Source organism: Coregonus lavaretus (genome assembly GCF_964263955.1).
Source record: "Coregonus lavaretus genome assembly, chromosome: 1".
In the NCBI taxonomy this organism is placed as follows: Eukaryota; Metazoa; Chordata; class Actinopteri; order Salmoniformes; family Salmonidae; genus Coregonus; species Coregonus lavaretus.
The window spans coordinates 4826677-4853885 of NC_139988.1; the positions used below are offsets into that span (position 1 = coordinate 4826677).

At 43.2% G+C, this 27209-nt stretch overlaps 1 protein-coding gene across 1 annotated transcript in view; it reads left to right on the plus strand.

Moving 5' to 3' along the window:
* Positions 1 to 27209, plus strand: part of itga9 (integrin, alpha 9) — a gene marked incomplete at its 5' end in the record, with an annotated part of 212985 nt that overhangs the window by 114256 nt on the left and 71520 nt on the right. The window lies entirely within an intron of this gene.

Below are 27209 nucleotides of genomic sequence, written 5' to 3' on the forward strand. Positions count from 1 at the left end.
TGTATGATGTCTTCTCATCCAGAAAACATGTTTACAACTAGATATGATGTCATTAAGATGTAATGTGCTCTAATGTTGCCCTATGGGTCCCAGTCCCAGTGAGCTGGTTCAGTTGGAGCTAATGTGTCCATGTCCTCAGCTGATCTCTCTTTCTCATGGTAACTGGGTTATTCAAGCAGTGTTGTTTGTCAAGCTGTTTGTTTTGATGTTCTGAAGCAACGTTCAATCTCCATAGCATCTCCGGTGGCAACTTCTGTTCAGTCTAAATAGTTTGGACAGTCTCAAAACAATGTTGAAAATTGTAGCCAAGGCAAACAGAACAAAGGCAAATCATATTGGCTATAATATATATTGTCTATAATATATATTGGCTATAATCTATATTTGCTATAGTCATTGTTCCCTCTAATTTTTTTTCAGCACTGAGCAAATTTCAGGTCTGCTGAGCTCAAACTTCCGGCGCGCGTTTACTGTGAACACTGAGGCTGAACCCACTTTAACTTACAGTTATAACAGTGGCCAAGTAGGCCTACCATCAATAACAATGTAGAAAAATGCATCCCATAACATTCTATAATTCAGCCTACAGTAGCAGTTCAATGTAGGTCGACATTCTATGAGACATTTGATAAAAACATGCAGGGCTTGACATTAACCTGTTTATCCACTTGTCCTTCAGACAAAGAGGTGACTGAAAATGTGTTGTTTGATGCAAGAAACCACTTTACAAAATACAATTCATTATTATTCCCATACCATTATTACAGAGAATCAGACAAATTATGCTACCCTCTGCTTATTGGCTACTTAGCTTATTCAAGAATGTCTCAAAATACAACAATGCCCCTTTAAGACATTTTAAAAGCAATTTACCTGACTCGATTTTCAAAGATGGCTAGAAATGCTCTTGTAGGAAGCAACCACTCCCCCACTGTTGACTAGAAATTAGTTATAACTGGGCTAATAACTAACTAACTAGCAAAGAATATGAACAAATGTGCACAGGTGGCTACATGCAGCTCTTGCTTTGATCTCAAGCGCATCTATTCGCAACCCCTCATGCTGTAAACACAGTCCAGTTCAAAGTGAATGGCACAGATCTATATATGCAATGGTCTATTTGCATATCGGCCTACTGCAGCTCTGATTGGTTAAGGTGCACCAGCTTGTGTAGAATAAGGGCCTGAGCCGTGGCTGTCAATGCAATAGAATCCTACTCCAATGTGCTCTGCCTACAAGAAAATCTCTTGCACAGTTAATTTTGCGTACTAAGTCTTGCATAGTTTGTTTTGTTTCGGTATGTTACATTGAAAGTGGCTAATATTGCGTTGATTCGAGCACAATTCCCACAGTAGAGCGAAACGTTGATAGTGTTAACTGAAGCGGAAAACTCTAGAAAGTTGAGTGAAGTTCAATCTCGTGCTTCTCTGCGAGGGCTGATATTTCTTCAGCGTGGCAGTCCGAGGGGAGCTGTGCGCAGCTTAGAGGGAACATTGGCTATAGTATATATTGGCTATACGTGTGTGTGCATGCGTGTGAAGGTTCAACAGTTGTCTGGTTGAGTAGTATTTGACTGCAGCTTGCTGGGTCAGGGCAAAGGTGACATACAGGCAGTCATAACAGTTAAAACAACACTGTTTACTTTCTGACTGTGCTATCATCGCCAAATGGGTAGAAACAGTAGGTGGTAGAGTAACTCTATTTCACAGACCACATACAGTGGGGAGAACAAGTATTTGATACACTGCCGATTTTGCAGGTTTTCCTACTTACAAAGCATGTAGAGGTCTGTAATATTTATCATAGGTACACTTCAACTGTGAGAGACGGAATCTAAAACAAAAATCCAGAAAATCACATTGTATGATTTTTAAGTAATTCATTTGCATTTTATTGCATGACATAAGTATTTGATCACCTACCAACCAGTAAGAATTCCGGCTCTCACAGACCTGTTAGTTTTTCTTTAAGAAGCCCTCCTGTTTTCCACTCATTACCTGTATTAACTGCACCTGTTTGAACTTGTTACCTGTATAAAAGACACCTGTCCACACACTCAATCAAACAGACTCCAACCTCTCCACAATGGCCAAGACCAGAGAGCTGTGTAAGGACATCAGGGATAAAATTGTAGACCTGCACAAGGCTGGGATGGGCTACAGGACAATAGGCAAGCAGCTTGGTGAGAAGGCAACAACTGTTGGCGCAATTATTAGAAAATGGAAGAAGTTCAAGATGACGGTCAATCACCCTCGGTCTGGGGCTCCATGCAAGATCTCACCTCGTGGGGCATCAATGATCATGAAGAAGGTGAGGGATCAGCCCAGAACTACACGGCAGGACCTGGTCAATGACCTGAAGAGAGCTGGGACCACAGTCTCAAAGAAAACCATTAGTAACACACTACGCCGTCATGGATTAAAATCCTGCAGCGCACGCAAGGTCCCCCTGCTCAAGCCAGCGCATGTCCAGGCCCATCTGAAGTTTGCCAATGACCAACTGGATGATCCAGAGGAGGAATGGGAGAAGGTCATGTGGTCTGATGAGACAAAAATAGAGCTTTTTGGTCTAAACTCCACTCGCCGTGTTTGGAGGAAGAAGAAGGATGAGTACAACCCCAAGAACACCATCCCAACCGTGAAGCATGGAGGTGGAAACATCATTCTTTGGGGATGCTTTTCTGCAAAGGGGACAGGACGACTGCACCGTATTGAGGGGAGGATGGATGGGGCCATGTATCGTGAGATCTTGGCCAACAACCTCCTTCCCTCAGTAAGAGCATTGAAGATGGGTCGTGGCTGGGTCTTCCAGCATGACAACGACCCGAAACACACAGCCAGGGCAACTAAGGAGTGGCTCCGTAAGAAGCATCTCAAGGTCCTGGAGTGGCCTAGCCAGTCTCCAGACCTGAACCCAATAGAAAATCTTTGGAGGGAGCTGAAAGTCCGTATTGTCCAGCGACAGCCCCGAAACCTGAAGGATCTGGAGAAGGTCTGTATGGAGGAGTGGGCCAAAATCCCTGCTGCAGTGTGTGCAAACCTGGTCAAGACCTACAGGAAACGTATGATCTCTGTAATTGGAAACAAAGGTTTCTGTGCCAAATATTAAGTTCTGCTTTTCTGATGTATCAAATACTTATGTCATGCAATAAAATGCAAATGAATTACTTAAAAATCATACAATATGATTTTCTGGATTTTTGTTTTAGATTCCGTCTCTCACAGTTGAAATGTACCTATGATAAATATTACACACCTCTACATGCTTTGTAAGTAGGACAACCTGCAAAATCGGCAGTGTATCAAATACTTGTTCTCCCCACTGTAGATAAGTAGCTAAGGTGCAGGAAGATATGTGACTTAAACTGGAGACTGAGCCCTCCGCACACTCACTGTTGAGCCATGCACATTTCTGTTATTTAATTTCCAAGCTGTCGGTCACAGTAGTAGACCTTTGTCACTATTGTCAGATAGCATAGCCTAGAGCTCTGACTTAAACTACATTTTAATCACTGCAATTTGCATGGATCTCTCTCTGCCCCCCCCCCCCCCCCCCCCCGCTTTGAATACTGGTGCGTGCCACGTACGTAACTAACTGGCATCTCTCTGGCTTGGTGTACTGTAATGTACTAGGAGGGATTAACTGGCATCTCTCTGGCTTTGTTTACTGTAATGTACTAGGAGGGATTAACTGGCATCTCTCTGGCTTTGTTTACTGTAATGTACTAGGAGGGATTAACTGGCATCTCTCTGGCTTGGTGTACTGTAATGGACTAGGAGGAATTAACTGGCATCTCTCTGGCTCAGTGTGCTGTAATGTAATAGGAGGGATTAACTGGCATCTCTCTGGCTTGGTGTACTGTAATGTACTAGGAGGGATTAACTGGCATCTCTCTGGCTTTGTTTACTGTAATGTACTAGGAGGTATTAACTGGCATCTCTCTGGCTTGGTGTACTGTAATGGACTAGGAGGAATTAACTGGCATCTCTCTGGCTCAGTGTGCTGTAATGTAATAGGAGGGATTAACTGGCATCTCTCTGGCTTGGTGTACTGTAATGGACTAGGAGGAATTAACTGGCATCTCTCTGGCTTTGTTTACTGTAATGTACTAGGAGGGATTAACTGGCATCTCTCTGGCTTGGTGTACTGTAATGGACTAGGAGGAATTAACTGGCATCTCTCTGGCTTTGTTTACTGTAATGTACTAGGAGGGATTAACTGGCATCTCTCTGGCTTGGTGTACTGTAATGGACTAGGAGGGATTAACTGGCATCTCTCTGGCTCAGTGTGCTGTAAAGTACTGGGAGGGATTAATGCTCTTCCAGCAAAGCTAAGAGTGGGATTCATCAGGCCAGAACCACATGTCACGATAGAGTTGAGCTGTGTAGTAAAATACAATAGAATATAATAGAATTTGACCTTATGAGGGAATTTGTTTAAAAGCATTGGCAATGTAAAATAGTTTGATTAACCAGAGATCAGAGGAACACTTGGTCTGCTTTGTGGAGTTATATAGTATTCAAAGGTGTGACAGATTTTTTTAGAACTTCCAATATTATAATAATATAGTATAACCTCTGGTATTTACAGTTGAAGTTGGAAGTTTACACACACCTTAGCCAAATACATTTTAACTCAGTTTTTCACAATTCCTGACATTTAATCCTAGTAAAGATTCCCTGTCTTAGGTCAGTTAGGATCACCACTTTATTTTAAGAACGTGAAATGTCAGAATAATAGTAGAGAGAATGATTTATTTCAGCTTTTATTTCTTTCATCACATTCCCAGTGGGTCAGAAGTTTACATACACTCAATTAGTATTTGATAGCATTGCCTTTAAATTGTTTAACTTGGATCAAACATTTTGGGTAGTCTTCCACAAGCTTCCCACAATAAGTTGGGTGAATTTTGGCCCATTCCTCCTGACAGAGCTGGTGTAACTGAGTCAGGTTTGTAGGCCTCCTTGCTCACATACGCTTTTTCAGTTCTGCCCACACATTTTCTATAGGATTGAGGTCAGGGCTTTGTGATGGCCACTGCAATACCTTGACTTTGTTGTTCTTAAGCCATTTTGCCACAACTTTGGAAGTATGCTTGAGGTCATTGTACATTTGGAAGACCCATTTGCGACCAAGCTTTAACTTCTTGACTGATGTCTTGAGATGTTGCTTCAATATATCCACATAATTTTCCTTCCTCATGATGCCATCTATTTTGTGAAGTGTACCAGTCCCTCCTGCAGCAAAGCACCCTCACAGCATGATGCTGCCACCCCCGTGCTTCACGGTTGGGATGGTGTTCTTCGGCTTGCAAGACCCCCCTTTTTCCTCCAAACATAACAATGGTCATTATGGCCAAACAGTTCTATTTTTGTTTCATCAGAGCAGAGGACATTTCTCCAAAAAGTATGATCTTTGTCCCCATGTGCAATTGCAAACCGTAGTCTGGCTTTTTTATGGCGGTTTTGGAGCAGTGGCTTCTTCCTTGCTGAGCGGCCTTTCAGGTTATGTCGATATAGGACTCGTTTTACTGTGGATATATATACTTTTGTACCTGTTTCCTCCAGCATCTTCACAAGGGCCTTTGCTGTTGTTCTGGGATTGATTTGACAGAACGCGTCTCCTTCCTGAGCGGTATGACGGCTGCGTGGTCCCATGGTGTTTATACTTGCGTACAATTTTTTGTACAGATGAACGTGGTACCTTCAGGCATTTGGAAATTGCTCCGAAGGATTAACCAGACTTGTGGAGGTCTACAATTTTTTTCTGAGGTCTTGGCTGATTTCTTTTGATTTTCCCATGATGTCAAGCAAAGAGGCACTGAGTTTGAAGGTAGGCCTTGAAATACATCCACAGGTACACCTCCAATTGACTCAAAGGATGTCAATTAGCCTATCAGAAGCTTCTAAAGCATGACATAATTTTCTGGAATTTTCCAAGCTGTTTAAAGGCACAGTCAACTTAGTGTACATAAACTTCTGACCCACTGGAATTGTGATACAGTGGATTATAAGTGAAATAATCTATCTGTAAACAATTGTTGGAAAAATTACTTGTGTCATGCACAAAGTAGATGTCCTAACCGACTTGCCAAAACTATAGTTTGTTAACAAGAAATTTGTGGAGTGGTTGAAAAATGAGTTTCAATGACTCCCACCTAAGTACATTTACATTTTAGTCATTTAGCAGACGCTCTTATCCAGAGCGACTTACAGTTAGTGAGTACATACATTATTTATTTTATTTTATTTTTTTCATACTGGCCCCCCGTGGGAATTGAACCCACAACCCTGGCGTTGCAAACGCCATGCTCTACCAACTGAGCTACATCCGTGCCGGCCATTCCCTCCCCTACCCTGGACGACACTGGGCCAATTGTGCGCCGCCCCATGGGTCTCCCGGTCGCGGCCGGATACGACAGAGCCTGGATACGAACCAGGATCTCTAGTAGCACAGCTAGCACTGCGATGCAGTGCCTTAGACCACTGCTCCACTCGGGAGCTGTAAACTTCCAACTTCAACTGTAGCTTTCTTTTTTAGGTAGTCAAAGGTGTGCATACATGTTTTATTTGATTTTCTTAACACCTTTTTATCACACACACACACACTTACATCTTGTGTGTGTAGAAATGTTGAGTTTGAATTGGCTTGTTGTCGGTTTGATGAAGTGTGTGTCGGCCCAGCCCATGTAACCATGAGGTGCCTGGTAGTGTGTCTGTTTAGTCTAGCCAGGCTGGTAATGCTTATTGGTGGATTGAATAAACACACACTACTTCTATACACTTCTATACATTAGTTGTGTATAGTTCTCTACATTAGTTGTATATAGTTCTCTACATTAGTTTTTTATTTATTTTATTTAACCTTTATTTAACCAGGTAAGCCAGTTTCGAACAAGTTCTCATTTACAACTGCGACCTGGCCAAGATAAAGCAAAGCAGTGCGATAAAAACAACAACACAGAGTTACATATGGGGTAAACAAAACATAAAGTCAAAAATACAACAGAAAATATATATACAGTGTGTGTGAATGTAGTAAGTTATGGAGGTAAGGCAATAAATAAATAGGCCATAGTGCAAAAATAGTTACAATTTCGTAATTAACACTGGAATGATAGATGTGCAAAAGATGATGTGCAAATAGAGATACTGGGGTGCAAATTAGCAAAATAAATAACAATATGGGGATGAGGTAGTTGGGTGGGCTAATTTCAGAATGGCTGTCTACAGGTGCAGTGATTGGTAAGCTGCTCTGATGACTGACGCTTAAAGTTAGTGAGGGAGATAAGAGTCTCCAGCTTCAGAGATTTTTGCAGTTCATTCCAGTCATTGGCAGCAGAGAACTGGAAGGAATGGCGGCCAAAGGAGGTGTTGGCTTTGGGGATGACCAGTGAGATATACCTGCTGGAGCGCAGACTACGGGTGGGTGTTGCTATGGTGACCAATGAGCTAAGATAAGAAGGGGATTACTTGTATACAGTTCTATCCATTAGTTGTATATAGTTCTCTACATTAGTTGTAAACAGTTCTATCCATTAGTTGTATATAGTTCTCTACATTAGTTGTATATCGTTCTCTACATTAGTTGTATACCGTTCTCTACATTAGTTGTATACCGTTCTCTACATTAGTTGTATATAGTTCTCTACATTAGTTGTATACATTTCTATACATTAGTTGTACTGTATACAGTTCTATCTATTCGTTGTGTATAGTTCTCTACATTAGTTGTATACAGTTATATACATTAGTTGTATACTGTTTTCTACATTAGATCTATACAGTTCTCCACATTAGTTGTATACAATTCTCTACATTAGTTTTATAAGGTTCTCTCCATTAGTTGTGTATAGTTCTCTACATTAGTTGTGTGTAGTTCTCTACATTAGTTGTATATAGTTCTCTACATTAGTTGTATACAGTTCTATACATTAGTTGTGTACAGTTATATATACATTAGTTGTATATAGTTCTCTACATTAGTTGTAAACAGTTCTATCCATTAGTTGTATATAGTTCTCTACATTAGTTGTAAACAGTTCTATCCATTAGTTGTATATAGTTCTCTACATTAGTTGTATATAGTTCTCTACATTAGTTGTATACAGTTCTCTACATTAGTTGTGTGTAGTTCTCTACATTAGTTGTATACAGTTGTCTACATTAGTTGTATACTGTTTTCTACATTAGATCTATACAGTTCTCCACATTAGTTGTATACAATTCTCTACATTAGTTTTATAAGGTTCTCTCCATTAGTTGTGTATAGTTCTCTACATTAGTTGTGTACAGTTATATATACATTAGTTGTATATAGTTCTCTACATTAGTTGTATACAGTTCTATACATTAGTTGTGTACAGTTATATATACATTAGTTGTATATAGTTCTCTACATTAGTTGTAAACAGTTCTATCCATTAGTTGTATATAGTTCTCTACATTAGTTGTAAACAGTTCTATCCATTAGTTGTATATAGTTCTCTACATTAGTTGTATATAGTTCTCTACATTAGTTGTATACAGTTCTCTACATTAGTTGTGTGTAGTTCTCTACATTAGTTGTATACAGTTGTCTACATTAGTTGTGTGTAGTTCTCTACATTAGTTGTATACAGTTGTCTACATTAGCTGTGTGTAGTTCTCTACATTAGTTGTATACAGTTCTATACAGTGACAACCTGAATCAGAAATGACTACCCCAATCCAACCAAAGAATCAGTACAGAATCAATCACTAGCTCATCTTGGCTAGCTCAGAATCCCAAACAATTAGAATACAGACCATACGAGAATTCAACCTAACCACAACCACACCAGACTGCTTAGAGAGAGAAGGAAGCAAAATTACAGTGAGGGAAAAAAGTATTTGATCCCCTGCTGATTTTGTACGTTTGCCCACTGACAAAGAAATGATCAGTCTATAATTTTAATGGTAGGTTTTTTTGAACAGTGAGAGACAGAATAACAACAACAAAATCCAGAAAAACACATGAAAAAAAAAATAAAAAATGTTATAAATTGATTTGCATTTTAATGAGGGAAATAAGTATTTGACCCCCTCTCAATCAGAAAGATGTCTGGCTCCCAGGTGTCTTTTATACAGGTAACGAGCTGAGATTAGGAGCACACTCTTAAAGGGAGTGCTCCTAATCTCAGCTTGTTACCTGTATAAAAGACACCTGTCCACAGAAGCAATCAATCAATCAGATTCCAAACTCTCCACCATGGCCAAGACCAAAGAGCTCTCCAAGGATGTCAGGGACAAGATTGTAGACCTACACAAGGCTGGAATGGGCTACAAGACCATCGCCAAGCAGCTTGGTGAGAAGGTGACAACAGTTGGTGCGATTATTCGCAAATGGAAGAAACACAAAAGAACTGTCAATCTCCCTCGGCCTGGGGCTCCATGGTCAGATGAGACCAAAATCGAGCTCTTTGGCATCAACTCAACTCGCCGTGTTTGGAGGAGGAGGAATGCTGCCTATGACCCCAAGAACACCATCCCCACCGTCAAACATGGAGGTGGAAACATTATGCTTTGGGGGTATTTTTCTGCTAAGGGGACAGGACAAATTCACTGCATCAAAGGGACGATGGACGGGGCCATGTACCGTCAAATCTTGGGTGAGAATATCCTTCCCTCAGCCAGGGCATTGAAAATGGGTCGTGGATGGGTATTCCAGCATGACAATGACCCAAAACACACGGCCAAGGCAACAAAGGAGTGGCTCAAGAAGAAGCACATTAAGGTCCTGGAGTGGTCTCCAGACCTTAATCCCATAGAAAATATGTGGAGGGAGCTCAAGGTTCGAGTTGCCAAACGTCAGCCTCGAAACCTTAATGACTTGGAGAAGATCTGCAAAGAGGAGTGGAACAAAGTCCCTCCTGAGATGTGTGCAAACCTGGTGGTCAACTACAAGAAACGTCTGACCTCTGTGATTGCCAACAAGGGTTTTGCCACCAAGTACTAAGCCATGCTTTGCAGAGGGGTCAAATACTTATTTCCATCATTAAAATGCAAATCAATTTATAACATTTTTGACATGCGTTTTTCTATGATTTTGTTGTTGTTATTCTGTCTCTCACTGTTCAAATAAACCTACAATTAAAATTATAGACGGACCATGTCTTTGTCAGTGGGCAAACGTACAAAATCAGCAGGGGATCAAATACTTTTTTCCCTCACTGTATATATAGAGAGAGAAGGAGACATAGAGAGAGAGGAGATAGAGAGAGAGAGAGGAGACAGAGAGAGAGAGAGAGAGAGAGAGAGAGGAAGCTAAGAGAGAGAGGAGGCATATAGAGAGAGAAGGAGATATATATAGAGAGAAGGAGATATAGAGAGAGAGGAGGCAGAGAGAGAGAGGAGGCATAGAGAGTGAGAGAGAAGGAAGCATAGAGAGAGAGAGAGGAGGCATAGAGAGAGAGAGGAGGCATAAAGAGAGAGGAGGCATAGAGAGAGAGAGGAGACAGAGAGAGAGAGGAGGCTAAGAGAGAGAGAAGGAGTCATAGAGAGAGAGAAGGAGGCATAGAGAGAGAGAGAAGGAGGCATAGAGAGAGAAGGAGTCATAGAGAGAGAAGGAGACAGAGAGAGAGAGAAGGAGGTATAGAAAGAGAGAGAAGGAGGCATAGAGAGGGATAGAAGTAGACCTAGAGAGAGAATGAGAAGGAGGCATAGAGAGAGAGAAGGAGTCATAGAGAGAGAAGGAGACAGAGAGAGAGAGAAGGAGGCATAGAGAGAGAGGAGGCATAGAGAGAGAGAAGGTGTCATAGAGAGAGAAGGAGACAGAGAGAGAGAGAAGGAGGCATAGAGAGGGATAGAAGTAGACCTAGAGAGAGAATGAGAAGGAGGCATAGAGAGAGAGAGAAGGAGGCATAGAGAGAGAGAAGGAGGCATAAAGAGAGAGAAGGAGGCATAGAGAGAGAGAAGGAGGCATAGAGAGAGAGAGAAGGAGGCATAGATAGATAGAAGGAGGCAAACAGGGAGAGAGAGGAGGCATAGAGAGAGAGAAGTAGACATAGAGAGAGAGGAGGCATAGAGAGAGAGAGAGGAGGCATAGAGAGAGAGAGAAGGAGAGAGAGAGAGAGAGAGAGAGAGAGAGAGGAAGCTAAGAGAGAGAGGAGGCATATAGAGAGAGAAGGAGACAGAGAGAGAGAGAAGGAGGCATAGAGAGGGATAGAAGTAGACCTAGAGAGAGAATGAGAAGGAGGCATAGAGAGAGAGAGAAGGAGGCATAGAGAGAGAGAAGGAGGCATAAAGAGAGAGAAGGAGGCATAGAGAGAGAGAAGGAGGCATAGAGAGAGAGAGAAGGAGGCATAGATAGATAGAAGGAGGCAAACAGGGAGAGAGAGGAGGCATAGAGAGAGAGAAGTAGACATAGAGAGAGAGGAGGCATAGAGAGAGAGAGAGGAGGCATAGAGAGAGAGAGAGAGAGAGAGAGAGAGAGAGAGAGAGAGAGAGAGAGAGAGAGAGAGAGAGAGAGAGAGAGAGAGAGAGAGAGAGAGAGAGAGGAGGCATAGAGAGAGAGAGGAGGCATAGAGAGAGAGAGGAGGCATAGAGAGAGAGAGGAGGCATAGAGAGAGAGAGGAGGCATAGAGAGATAGAATGAGACATAGAGAGAGAAGGAGTTATATATAGAGAGAAGGAGACATAGAGAGAGAGAGGAGGCATAGAGAGAGAGAGGAGGCATAGAGAGAGAGAGGAGGCATAGAGAGAGAGAGGAGGCATAGAGAGAGAGAGGAGGCATAGAGAGTGAGAAGGAGGCATAGAAAGAGAGAGGAGGCATAGAGAGATAGAATGAGACATAGAGAGAGAAGGAGTTATATATAGAGAGAAGGAGACATAGAGAGAGAGAGGAGGCATAGAGAGAGAGAAAAGGAGGCATAGAGAGAGAGAGAAGGAGTTATATAGAGAGAGAAGGAGACATAGAGAGAGAGAAGGAGGCATAGAGAGAGAGAGAAGGAGGCATAGGGAGAGAGAGAGAGGAGGCATAGAGAGAGAGAAGGAGGCATAGAGAGAGAGAAGGATGCATAGAGAGAGAAGGAGGCATAGAGAGAGAGGAGGCATAGAGAGAGAGGAGGAGGCATAGAGAGAGAGGAGGAGGCATAGAGAGAGAGGAGGCATAGAGAGAGAGAGGAGGCATAGAGAGAGAGAGGAGGCATAGAGAGAGGAGGCATAGAGAGAGAGAAGGAGGCATAGAGAGAGAGAAGGAGGCATAGAGGGAGAGAGGAGGCATAGAGAGAGAGATAGGAGGCATAGAGAGAGAGAGAGGAGGCATAGAGAGAGAGAAGGAGGCATAGAGAGAGAGAAGGAGGCATAGAGAGAGAAGGAGTTATAGAGAGAGAGAGAAGGAGACATAGAGAGAGAGAGAAGGAGACATAGAGAGAGAGAAGGAGACATAGAGAGAGAGAGAGAGGAGGCATAGAGAGAGAGAGGCGGCATAGAGAGAGAGAGAGAGGAGGCATAGAGAGAGAGAAGGAGGCATAGAGAGAGAGAGAGAGAGAGAGGAGGCATAGAGAGAGAGAAGGAGACATAGAGAGAGAAGGAGACATAGGGAGAGAGAAGGAGGCATAGGGGGAGAGAGAATGAGACATAGGGAGAGAGAAGGAGACATAGGGAGAGAGAAGGAGGCATAGAGAGAGAAAGAGAGAGAGAGAAGGAGGCATAGAGAGAGAAGGATGTAGACATAGAGAGAGAGAAGGAGACATAGGGAGAGAGAAGGAGACATAGGGAGAGAGAAGGAGTCATATACAGAGTTAGCAGCAGTTAAGACAGAGGGATAAGGCTAGAGAGAGGATAGAGGTAGTCAGTGTGTTTGGCCAATCCCATAATTTATCATGCTCAAGTGTCTGCCAACATGAGCCAGGCCTTCTATTCGCTGCCTGAGGTATGCTAATAGAAACCAGCTGGTGTCCATCGACATCCTCTTGGAGAACCTGCCTTATTCTCTCAAACAGACACACGCGTATGCACATACACACGCACACAATCACACACCCTTGGCTAAAACACACACTGAAAACACAGTGATCCCACTATAAGAGGTGGTGCCATTGTGTTGTTGTGTCACTGAAACTGCACCGGCCACATATGTGTGTGTCTGTGTGAACTCCACCGCGCTCTCTGTCGCTGGCTTTGGTGGGTGATGGAGTGGAAAGCCGTAGCTGTAGCTATGTTGGTGGTTGACTGACTTGCTCTGACCATGTCTGGTGTATGACTGGTAGGGGTAGCAGTCCATGTCATGAGCTATTTTAAGCTATTTTGTCGACTTGTACAGTACTATATCTCTGAATGTTGGTCCATGGGTAGACTGGGCAGATCGTAATGTTATAATAAAAAACTGACGTTATTTTTGTATTTTCCATTACTAGCCTAACCATTTACTATAATGGCTGTTCATTCACTGCTTTAAATAGATTCTGGTGAATGTTGGCACTATAATGGCTGTTCATTCACTGCTCTAAATAGATTCTGGTGAATGTTGGCCAAGCCGAAGACACAGCATACAGTAGGATCTTAATTTGGCCCTGCTTCTCACAGCAGGAAAATTGTCCTGCAGCAACTGAAAATGTACATTATTATGTGGATTATAATTAATGGAAATTGTTGTAGGGGTTGATACATTTTTCGCAGAAGATTCTATGCGACAACAGTGATCAAATTAAGATAGCAGATCTGTATGTGGAAAAACTGCATATCAGAGAGAGAAACCGATTCGTTTACACAGATGGATCTGATTTGGATTGAACAGTTGATCAAATCATCTTGAGGCTACATTTTTTATCTAACATGTAATGGACCTAGACTTGAAATCCTTACAAACAGTCGACTAACAAAGATTACACAACCCTACATCTATCAGAGCAAAACACCAGGAATGATCACCCACTCAGTAAATCACATGACATTATGGAACGCCTGTTAATTAATAGTGAAATCATATAATGTGTTTCATATTGATGTTTTGGGTGGCGGGGGAACGGCTGTGGAAAGGCATGCCAGAGCTCCTGATGGACTTTGGTTATTTTAAATAAATTACACATACATCTTACTTTAGTCATACCTCACATTCTACAGAGGGACAACTGGGATGTGGATGGTTGAAATGACCAGGAGTTGTGTGTGTGTGTGTGTGTGTGTGCACGCACTGAATGATATGGGTGGTTGAAAGGACCAGGAGGGGTGTGTGTGCTTGAGTAAGTGACTGATTTCAAGAGCTGAGAGCTGGAAAAACACCCATATTATACTAACCCTATCTACCATAGAAATGAAATGACTGCAACGGACAAAAGCCTTCATTCTATTTCCTATGTCCACTACACACAGGATGTTACAAAGTTTTAGCCTTCACCTAGCTCTACCCCTATCTCCACCAGCTGTCAGGCTGGAGGTTGTCTTTCTGTGTCACTATGACATCTTCACTTACCCCCAGAAGAAGCTCCAAGGTCCACACATCAGAATAGATTGATGGGCTTTTAAATAAAGTGGAGCCAGGACACTGCTAGAGGATATTCAATATTGCCAGCCAAGGCAAGGTTATTATGGGATATACTGTGGACATATAGGGCAGAGAGAGTGGACATTAGGCTAGGGATGTGGGGCACCAAGAGGAGTTCCTAGACAACTGTTAGTGGGCTGGGCTTGAGCTTAGCGTCTTAATAAAGATCCTCCTTAGAGACTGTAATGGACCTAATAGCCTACTACGCTAGCTAGCTAGCTAGCTAGCTATACTACTGGTTCATGACCGCAAATGGCAGTGGCCCTTGTCACAGGTTCATGACATATACTGTACACATACCACCACAGGGCTGTGAGATGGGCTTGTTGAAGCATAAATATGCATATGAGGATGGATTGCCGACGCTATAAACCTACCACATGTTGTGATCATAGAGACAGTTTGAGAAGTAGTGTCGTATGCTTAATAAAGTTATCCATGGAGGAGGCATGTTTACAAAGGACATGAAACATGTCGTTCGCTGAAGACCCTGATAGATTCCAGAATGCTAAAAGGGATGTCATCCAAAGTCGTAATGAGTGGAACACAGTTTAGTTTAGCTGCTACGTCATCACATCACTGTTAACATTACACCACACCACTATACTATAAACTATCCATGGACAAATGAAGTGCTCCCTCCACTTCTGTACCTGAGCAATATTAAAACACTGATAGAGACGCCCCTGCCTACCACACACTATTAGACCCAGAACAGCAGCCCTGCCACATTCCTAGACAGAGCCAGAGCCACACAGTATCACCACTACATGTATATTTTAGTCATTTAGCAGACACTCTTATCCAGAGCGACTTACAGTTAGTGAGTGCATACATTTTCATACTGGCCCCCCGTGGGAAACGAACCCACAACCCTGGCGTTGCTAGCGCCATGCTCTACCAACTGAGCTACAGGCGACTACCACACTGCATGCTTTGTTGGCCTCCTTATACAGTTCTGCAGCAGTAAGACATTTTCAATTCCCTCGATGCCATTCCACTGGTTTCATTTACCGTGGGCCAAGAAAGCTGATATAATAACTCTCTCTCACACACACACACACACACACACACACACACACACACAAGCACAGAGGGAAAGCTGATACAATGAATCGACACCGCAGGAGGAAGGTAATAGCGTCCAGCTGGTTTCTATTAAAACAAGGCAGCTCCACTCTATTTATAAAGCATAGGATGGAAGAAATATTAAAACCCATAGAGGTTCTCATAGGGCACCCTGTTCCCTATATAGTGCACTACTATTGACCAGGGTCTATATAGGGAATAGGGTACCATTTGGGAAGTAGTCAGAGGAGGGTAGGCTACAGGAATAAATACTGTGGAAACATGGAATGAATCCTGTTCTTGGTATATTGCCTTTGATAACATGCAATGTCTGCAGGTATCTGCCTGGACAGTATTGAGCGGATTAGGCAATATTACAGCACTAGACTTTAGCATACTAATGTTAAGGATTTCTCATGTGGATTTGACAGCATTGACTGGGACATTCTCATCTCAGTCACAGTCGGATGTATTTTTGAAGGCGACACATTAAATACTACATTAAAGGGATACTTTGGGAATTTGGCAATGAAACCCTTTATCTACTTCTCCAGAGTCAGATGAACTTGTGGACACAATTGTTATGTCTCTGTCCAGTATGAAGGAAGTTAGAGGTAGTTTTGCGTGCCAATGCTAACTAGCGTTAACGCAATGACTGGAAGTCTATGGTACATTACATGAACAAAAGTATGTGGACACCTGCTCGTCAAACATCTTATTCCAAAATCATGGGCATTAATATAGAGTTGGTCCCGCCTTTGCTGCTATAACAGCCTCCACTCTTCTGGGAAGGCTGTCAAATAGATGATGGAACATTGCTGCGGGGACTTGCTTCCATTCAGCTACAAGAGCATTAGTGAGGTCGGGCACTGATGTTGGGTGATTAGGCATGGCTCGCAGACGGCGTTCCAATTCATCCCAAAGGTGTTTGATGGAGTTGAGGTCAGGGCTCTGTGCAGGCTAGTCAAGTTCTTCCACACCGATCTAGACAAACAATTTCTGTATGAACCTCGCTTTGTGCATGGGGGCATAGTCATGCTAAAACAGGAAGGGGCCTTCCCCAAACTGTTGCCACAAAGTTGGACACACAGAATTATCTAGAATGTCATTGTGTGCTGTAGCGTAAAAATGTCCCTTCACTGGAACTAAGGGCCTGAGCCCATGAAAAACAGCCCCAGACCATTATTACCTCCACCAAGCTTTGGCACTATGCATTGGGGCAGGTAGCGTTCTCCTGGCATCTTCCAAACCCAGATTCGTCCGTCAGACTGCCAGATGGTGAAGTGTGATTAATCACTCCAGAGAACGCGTTTCCACTGCTCCAGAGACCAATGGCGGCGAGCTTTACACCACTCCAGCCAATGCTTGGCATTGCACATGGTGATCTTAGGCTTGTGTGCGGCTGATCGGCCATGGAAACCCATTTCATGAATCTCCCGACGAACAGTTCTTGTGCTGACGTTGCTTCCAGAGACCGTTTGGAACTCGGTAGTGAGTGTTGCAACCAAGGACAGACGATTTTTACGCACTTCAGCACTCAGCGGTCCCGTTCTCTGAGCTTGTGTGGTCTACCACTTCGCGGCTGAGCCGTTGTTTCTCCTAGACGTTTCCACTTCACAGTAACAGCACTTACAGTTGACAGGGGCAGCTCTAGCAGGGCAGAAATTTGACAAACTGACTTGTTGGGAAGGTGGCATCCTATGACAGTGCCACGTTGAAAGTCACTGAGCTCTTCAGTAAGGCCATTCTACTGCCAATGTTTGTCTATGGAGATTGCATGGCTGTGTGCTCGATTTTATACACCTGTCAGCTACGGGTGTGACTAAAATAGCCGAATCCACTCATTTGACGGGGTGTCCACATACTTTTGTATATAGTGTATCTTCTAGCATGCTAGCAGTTACCATAGACTTCCAGTCATTGCGCTAACGCTAGTTTGCAATTGCGCTAACGCTAGTTAGCAACTTCCTTCAAATTGCACACAGAGACATAAAAATTGTATCCACAAGTTTATCTGATCTGGGGAAGTAGATAAAGGGCTTCATTGCCAAAGTCCTGAAGTATCCCTTTTATCTGAACAGGGATCATGTACAGAACTGTGATGTGTTCTAATCTAGATCATAAAAATTGTTACAAGTAGTAGGCGCAAACCCATTATTTGATGAAGTTGGGTTTGTTGTCTTTTGGAACAATAGAACACTAAAGTTAGAAGGTTTCCTGGATGGCTTGTACTGGCTGAATAGCTGCCACTTGATGTCACCATACAGCTCTCTCACACACACACACACACACACACACACACACACACACACACACACACACACACACACACACACACACAGCTCTCACACACAGCTCTCACACACACACACACACACACACACACACATACACAGCTCTCACACACACACACACACACACACACCTACCTACAATGCACGACACACACACACATGCCCTTGTAAAACTGACTATCCTACCGATCCTTGACTTCAGCGATGTCATTTACAAAATAGCTTCCAACACTCTACTCAGCAAATTGGATGTAGTCTATCACAGTGCCATCCGTTTTGTCACCAAAGCCCCATATACTACCCACCATTGTGACCTGTACGCTCTCGTTGGCTGGCCCTCACTACATATTTGTCGCCAAACCCACTGGCTCCAGGTCATCTATAAATCACTTCTAGGTAAATCCCCGCCTTATCTTAGCTCATTGGTCACCATAGCAACACCCACACGTAGTATGTGCTCCAGCAGGTATATCTCACTGGTCATCCCCAAAGCCAACACCTCCTTTGGCCGCCATTCCTTCCAGTTCTCTGCTGCAAATGACTGGAACGAACTGCAAAAATCTCTGAAGCTGGAGACACTTATCTCCCTCACTATCTTTAAGCATCAGTTGTCAGAGCAGCTTACCGATCACTGCACCTGTACACAGCCCATCTGTAATTAGCCCACCCAACTACCTCATCCCCATATTGTAATTTATTTTGCTCATTTGCACCCCAGTATCTCTATTTGCACATCATCTTCTGCACATCTATCACTCCAGTGTTAATACTAAATTGTAATGATTTTGCACTATGGCCTATTTATTGCCTGACCTCCATAACTTACTACATTTGCACACACTGTATATAGATTTTATATTGTGTTATTGACTGTACGTTTTGTTTATTCCATATGTAACTCTGTGTTCTTGTTGTTTTTATCGCACTGCTTTGCTTTATCTTGGCCAGGTCGCAGTTGTAAATGAGAACTTGTTCTTGCTGTGGAAAATAACCACTATACTTTATTACAAATAAGGTCTTACAGAGTTTTTGTTGCATCAAGAAATTATTTTATTAAAGTTTCAACAAAGCCGATACCAGTCTGCAGAGTGGCACACCCCCTTACGGTCTCCCTCCATTTTATATAGTCCTCTTCCGTTTTCCCGCTCTTTTATTGCTCCGCCCCCTTCCTTTGTCCCTGAGAGCGGCTAAACTCAACTTTCATTAAGTTCAGAGTACTACAATCAATCAATCCTTATCTTGCAAAAACACTCATGTTTAGTTTAAACTCTGTTCAACCCTGGCTCTTTTCACTGTGTTTGAAGACAAAAACAAACGGCCCAAGCCAATTTCAGTCATTGATATGATAAGACAACCATGGATCTAAGTAAGAGCAAGCAATCTGACCCTAGGGCAGATTCCCTCTCTACTCACCCACACAGTGCAATTAAATGACCCAATACAATTCCTGGCCCAATAACAAAGAATTCTAACTTTATTAACCCAGTTCTACCTCATAGTCCATTAAACTCTACAGTTCATTAATAATAATTTACCACATTCTCAACTGGCTTACCTGGCTAAATAAAGGTGAAATAAAAAAATAAAAATAATAAAAAACACCTACACTGCACCACACACACACTCACTCCACCACACACACACACACACACACACACAGCTCTCACACACACACACACACAGCTCTCTCTCACACACACACACACACACCTCTCACACACACACACACACACACACACACACACACACACACACCTACCTACAATGCACGACACACACACACATACCCTTGTAAAACTGACTATCCTACCGATCCTTGACTTCAGCGATGTCATTTACAAAATAGCTTCCAACACTCTACTCAGCAAATTGGATGTAGTCTATCACAGTGCCATCCGTTTTGTCACCAAAGCCCCATATACTACCCACCATTGTGATCTGTACACTTTCGTTGGCTGGCCCTCACTACATATTTGTCGCCAAACCCACTGGCTCCAGGTCATCTATAAATCACTTCTAGGCAAATCCCCGCCTTATCTTAGCTCATTGGTCACCATAGCAACACCCACCCGTAGTATGCGCTCCAGCAGGTATATCTCACTGGTCATCCCCAAAGCCAACACCTCCTTTGGCCGCCATTCCTTCCAGTTCTCTGCTGCAAATGACTGGAACGAACTGCAAAAATCTCTGAAGCTGGAGACACTTATCTCCCTCACTATCTTTAAGCATCAGTTGTCAGAGCAGCTTACCGATCACTGCACCTGTACACAGCCCATCTGTAATTAGCCCACCCAACTACCTCATCCCCATATTGTAATTTATTTTGCTCATTTGCACCCCAGTATCTCTATTTGCACATCATCTTCTGCACATCTATCACTCCAGTGTTAATACTAAATTGTAATGATTTTGCTCTATGGCCTATTTATTGCCTGACCTCCATAACTTACTACATTTGCACACACTGTATATAGATTTTCTATTGTGTTATTGACTGTACGTTTTGTTTATTCCATATGTAACTGTGTTCTTGTTGTTTTTATCGCACTGCTTTGCTTTATCTTGGCCAGGTCGCAGTTGTAAATGAGAACTTGTTCTTGCTGTGGAAAATAACCACTATACTTTATTACAAATAAGGTCTTACAGAGTTTTTGTTGCATCAAGAAATTATTTTATTAAAGTTTCAACAAAGCCGATACCAGTCTGCAGAGTGGCACACCCCCTTACGGTCTCCCTCCATTTTATATAGTCCTCTTCCGTTTTCCCGCTCTTTTATTGCTCCGCCCACTTCCTTTGTCCCTGAGAGCGGCTAAACTCAACTTTCATTAAGTTCAGAGTACTACAATCAATCAATCCTTATCTTGCAAAAACACTCATGTTTAGTTTAAACTCTGTTCAACCCTGGCTCTTTTCACTGTGTTTGAAGACAAAAACAAACGGCCCAAGCCAATTTCAGTCATTGATATGATAAGACAACCATGGATCTAAGTAAGAGCAAGCAATCTGACCCTAGGGCAGATTCCCTCTCTACTCACCCACACAGTGAAATTAAATGACCCAATACAATTCCTGGCCCAATAACAAAGAATTCTAACTTTATTAACCCAGTTCTACCTCATAGTCCATTAAACTCTACAGTTCATTAATAATAATTCACCACATTCTCAACTGGCTTACCTGGCTAAATAAAGGTGAAATAAAAAAATAAAAATAATAAAAAACACCTACACTGCACCACACACACACTCACTCCACCACACACACACACACACACACACACACACACACACACACACACACACACACAGCTCTCACACACACACACACAGCTCTCTCTCACACACACACACACACACACACCTCTCACACACACACACACACACACACACACACACACACACACACACACACACACACACACCTACCTACAATGCACGACACACACACACATACCCTTGTAAAACTGACTATCCTACCGATCCTTGACTTCAGCGATGTCATTTACAAAATAGCTTCCAACACTCTACTCAGCAAATTGGATGTAGTCTATCACAGTGCCATCCGTTTTGTCACCAAAGCCCCATATACTACCCACCATTGTGATCTGTACACTTTCGTTGGCTGGCCCTCACTACATATTTGTCGCCAAACCCACTGGCTCCAAGTCATCTATAAATCACTTCTAGGCAAATCCCCGCCTTATCTTAGCTCATTGGTCACCATAGCAACACCCACCCGTAGTATGCGCTCCAGCAGGAATATCTCACTGGTCATCCCCAAAGCCAACACCTCCTTTGGCCGCCATTCCTTCCAGTTCTCTGCTGCAAATGACTGGAACGAACTGCAAAAATCTCTGAAGCTGGAGACACTTTTCTCCCTCACTATCTTTAAGCATCAGTTGTCAGAGCAGCTTACCGATCACTGCACCTGTACACAGCCCATCTGTAATTAGCCCACCCAACTACCTCGTCCCCATATTGTTATTTATTTTGCTCATTTGCACCCCAGTATCTCTATTTGCACATCCTCTTCTGCACATCTATCACTCCAGTGTTAATACTAAATTGTAATGATTTTGCACTATGGCCTATTTTTTGCCTGACCTCCATAACTTACTACATTTGCACACACTGTATATAGATTTTCTATTGTGTTATTGACTGTACGTTTTGTTTATTCCATATGTAACTTTGTGTTCTTGTTGTTTTTATCGCACTGCTTTGCTTTATCTTGGCCAGGTCGCAGTTGTAAATGAGAACTTGTTCTTGCTGTGGAAAATAACCACTATACTTTATTACAAATAAGGTCTTACAGAGTTTTTGTTGCATCAAGAAATTATTTTATTAAAGTTTCAACAAAGCCGATACCAGTCTGCAGAGTGGCACACCCCCTTACGGTCTCCCTCCATTTTATATAGTCCTCTTCCGTTTTCCCGCTCTTTTATTGCTCCGCCCACTTCCTTTGTCCCTGAGAGCGGCTAAACTCAACTTTCATTAAGTTCAGAGTACTACAATCAATCAATCCTTATCTTGCAAAAACACTCATGTTTAGCTTAAACTCTGTTCAACCCTGGCTCTTTTCACTGTGTTTGAAGACAAAGACAAACGGCCCAAGCCAGTTTCAGTCTTTGATATGATAAGACAACCATGGATCTAAGTAAGAGCAAGCAATCTGACCCTAGGGCAGATTCCCTCTCTACTCACCCACACAGTGAAATTAAATGACCCAATACAATTCCTGGCCCAATAACAAGTAATTCTAACTTTATTAACCCAGTTCTACCTCATAGTCCATTAAACTCTACAGTTCATTAATAATAATTCACCACATTCTCAACTGGCTTACCTGGCTAAATGAAGGTGAAAAAAAAAAAACACCTACACTGCACCACACACACACTCACTCCACCACACACACACACACACACACACACACACACACACACACACACACACAGCTCTCTCACACACACACACACACACACACACACAGCTCTCACACACACACACACACACACACACACACACACACCTACCTACAATGCACGACACACACACACATACCCTTGTAAATCTGACTATCCTACCGATCCTTGACTTCAGCGATGTCATTTACAAAATAGCTTCCAACACTCTACTCAGCAAATTGGATGTAGTCTATCACAGTGCCATCCGTTTTGTCACCAAAGCCCCATATACTACCCACCATTGTGACCTGTACGCTCTCGTTGGCTGGCCCTCACTACATATTTGTCGCCAAACCCACTGGCTCCAGGTCATCTATAAATCACTTCTAGGCAAATCCCCGCCTTATCTTAGCTCATTGGTCACCATAGCAACACCCACCCGTAGTATGCGCTCCAGCAGGTATATCTCACTGGTCATCCCCAAAGCCAACACCTCCTTTGGCCGCCATTCCTTCCAGTTCTCTGCTGCAAATGACTGGAACGAACTGCAAAAATCTCTGAAGCTGGAGACACTTTTCTCCCTCACTATCTTTAAGCATCAGTTGTCAGAGCAGCTTACCGATCACTGCACCTGTACACAGCCCTTCTGTAATTAGCCCACCCAACTACCTCGTCCCCATATTGTTATTTATTTTGCTCATTTGAACCCCAGTATCTCTATTTGCACATCATCTTCTGCACATCTATCACTCCAGTGTTAATATTAAATTGTAATGATTTTGCACTATGGCCTATTTATTGCCTGACCTCCATAACTTACTACATTTGCACACACTGTATATAGATTTTCTATTGTGTTATTGACTGTACGTTTTGTTTATTCCATATGTAACTCTGTGTTCTTGTTGTTTTTATCGCACTGCTTTGCTTTATCTTGGCCAGGTCGCAGTTGTAAATGAGAACTTGTTCTTGTTGTGGAAAATAACCACTATACTTTATTACAAATAAGGTCTTACAGAGTTTTTGTTGCATCAAGAAATTATTTTTTTAAAGTTTCAACAAAGCCGATACCAGTCTGCAGAGTGGCACACCCCCTTACGGTCTCCCTCCATTTTATATAGTCCTCTTCCGTTTTCCCGCTCTTTTATTGCTCCGCCCACTTCCTTTGTCCCTGAGAGCGGCTAAACTCAACTTTCATTAAGTTCAGAGTACTACAATCAATCAATCCTTATCTTGCAAAAACACTCATGTTTAGTTTAAACTCTGTTCAACCCTGGCTCTTTTCACTGTGTTTGAAGACAAAGACAAACGGCCCAAGCCAGTTTCAGTCTTTGATATGATAAGACAACCATGGATCTAAGTAAGAGCAAGCAATCTGACCCTAGGGCAGATTCCCTCTCTACTCACCCACACAGTGAAATTAAATGACCCAATACAATTCCTGGCCCAATAACAAAGAATTCTAACTTTATTAACCCAGTTCTACCTCATAGTCCATTAAACTCTACAGTTCATTAATAATAATTCACCACATTCTCAACTGGCTTACCTGGCTAAATAAAGGTGAAAAAAAAAAAAAAAACACCTACACTGCACCACACACACACTCACTCCACCACACACACACACACACACACACACACACTCACTCGCACCACACACATTCATTGCACCATGCACACACACACATACACACACACACTGCACCACACACACATACACTGCACCACACACATACACTGCACCACACACACACACATACACATACACACTGCACCACACACACACACACACTGCACCACACACACACACACATACACACACACACTGCACCACACACACATACACTGCACCACACACACATACACTGCACCACACACACACACACTGCACCACACACACATACACTGCACCACACACACACACACACATACACACACACACTGCACCACACACACACACACATACACACACACACTGCACCACACACACATACACTGCACCACACACACATACACTGCACCACACACATACACTGCACCACACACACACACACACACATACACACACACACTGCACCACACACACACACACACACACTGCACCACACACACATACACAGCACCACACACACACACACACACATACACACGCACACTGCACCACACAAACACACACTGCACCACACACTGTATGCGGTGGCCAACTCTGGCTGAAGGAAAGACTCTGCCCACTATGTTTCCCTCTAACCACTGTAAAGGAAACTCAACTGACGTAGAAAGGAGGATATCTTCTCAATGAAATGCTGGCTATGGAGAACAGCTTGTAGTTAAAATGGGCGTTCCTCTTGCTCATAATTAAAAGCTGATGATAAAGTTTTAGCCATCAATGACTGTAGATATAGAACACTGTGTCAATGGCCGAATGATCAAACATCTGAATGATCAAACATCAGAATGATCAAACAATAGGAATGGGCATGAAAAATAGGTTAGTTGATAGTGATACTATGGAGATGGTGATACTATGGAGATGGTGAAACTATGGAGATGGTGATACTATGGAGATGGTGATACTATGGAGATGGTGAAACTATGGAGATGGTGATACTATGGAGATGGAGATGGTGATACTATGGAGATGGTGATACCATGGAGATGGTGATACTATGGAGATGGTGATACTATGAAGATGGTGAAACTATGGAGATGGTGATACTATGGAGATGGAGATGGTGATACTATGGAGATGGTGATACCATGGAGATGGTGATACTATGGAGATAGTGATACTATGGAGATAGTGATACTATGGACAACAGGAGATCACATTCAGGCCTGTCCTCTTCTCTTCCTCTCTGGATTAGGACAGGATTGGATGTGTGTTTTCTGATAACAGGCTGTGATTACAGTTCTGGCCATTAAAACGTTACTAGAAAGGAGGATAACCTATAGCTTCTGAACAGATGGTTATGGCAAACAGGGGGTCACAGAGGGCTTTACATTGGGCTTCTCGCTCTCTCTTTCCCCGAGCCAGAACAGGATCAGATGAGGGTTCTCTCATGAGTATGATAATAACTCAGGGTGCGGGTGTGAGTGTGTGTATGTGCATTTGTTATAACAGTCTGTGATTATAGCTCAGTGTTTATCACCTGCCGCCAGGCTGGTCTCCTATGGGCCATGGGACCACTGAAAGACTGTTAAGTCACACACAAACACACCCTGGCTCCGACCCTGGCTCCGACCCTGGCTCCGGCCCTGGCCACTCACCCTGGCTCCGTCCCTGGCTACTCACCCTGGCTCCGACCCTGGCTACTCACCCTGGCTCCGACCCTGGTTCCAACCCTGGCTACTCACCCTGGCTACTCTCCCTGGCTCCGACCCTGGCTACTCACCCTGGCTCCGACCCTGGTTCCAACCCTGGCTACTCACCCTGGCTACTCTCCCTGGCTCTGACCCTGGCTACACCCTGGCTCCGACTCTGGCTCCAACCCTGGCTACTCACCCTGGCTCCGACCCTGGCTACTCACCCTGGCTCCGACCCTGGTTCCAACCCTGGCTACTCACCCTGGCTACTCACCCTGGCTACTCACCCTGGCTCCGACTCTGGCTCCAACCCTGGCTACTCACCCTGGCTCCGACCCTGGCTACTCACCCTGGCTCCAACCCCGGCTACTTATCCTGGTTGTTGCTGGAAGCGTATACTCCTGCTATCACAATACTGTGTTTCCTGTATGTAGACAGAGTCTGGCCTCTGTGGAAGATAATTAAAACTTGCACACATCAGAGATGTATTTAATGTACGGCACAGCAGACCTGGGTTCAAATAGTATTCGAGAGGATTTTAAATATTTTATCTGAGTTTGATTGTGCCTGCCTGTTGCAATGGAATGGAAGAAATGTCCCAAAAGTGCAAAATCTGCCCACCTGGCACTCTAGGCAGGCTAAAGCAAACCCTCAAAGAACCCAGGTCTGGAATGCACTACAGCCAGTACCCTGGCATGGCCCCATTATACGGCAATTTTGAAAGATTTATATCTATCTGCGAACAGAACACAGTGCTAAGTGACTGTTGTTCAAATGTTCCAAAACAATGGATCCCAGAATAACAATGAATGTCTGAGTAAAAGTGTCTCTAGCAGGGTTTTGACCAAATCAACTGCAGGCTACAGGAAGCATCTGGAGCGCTCTTCGGTCAGTTACCAGAATGCGAGAGACCTCAGACAGACAGGGCTGAGCCAGGCTGGATATATGTCATCCCTATCAACTGCTATCTGCTACTCCCTTTGATATGGTATCAGAAGTTCTTTCAATGCCATATGTATGGGTAATGTGGTGATCTGCAGCCACCCAACCAGGTTTAGAAAAGGTGCAGGAGATAATTACACATTTGTTGCTGTAATTTGAAATCATATTTTTGTTTTTCCCAAAGAGCTTTGG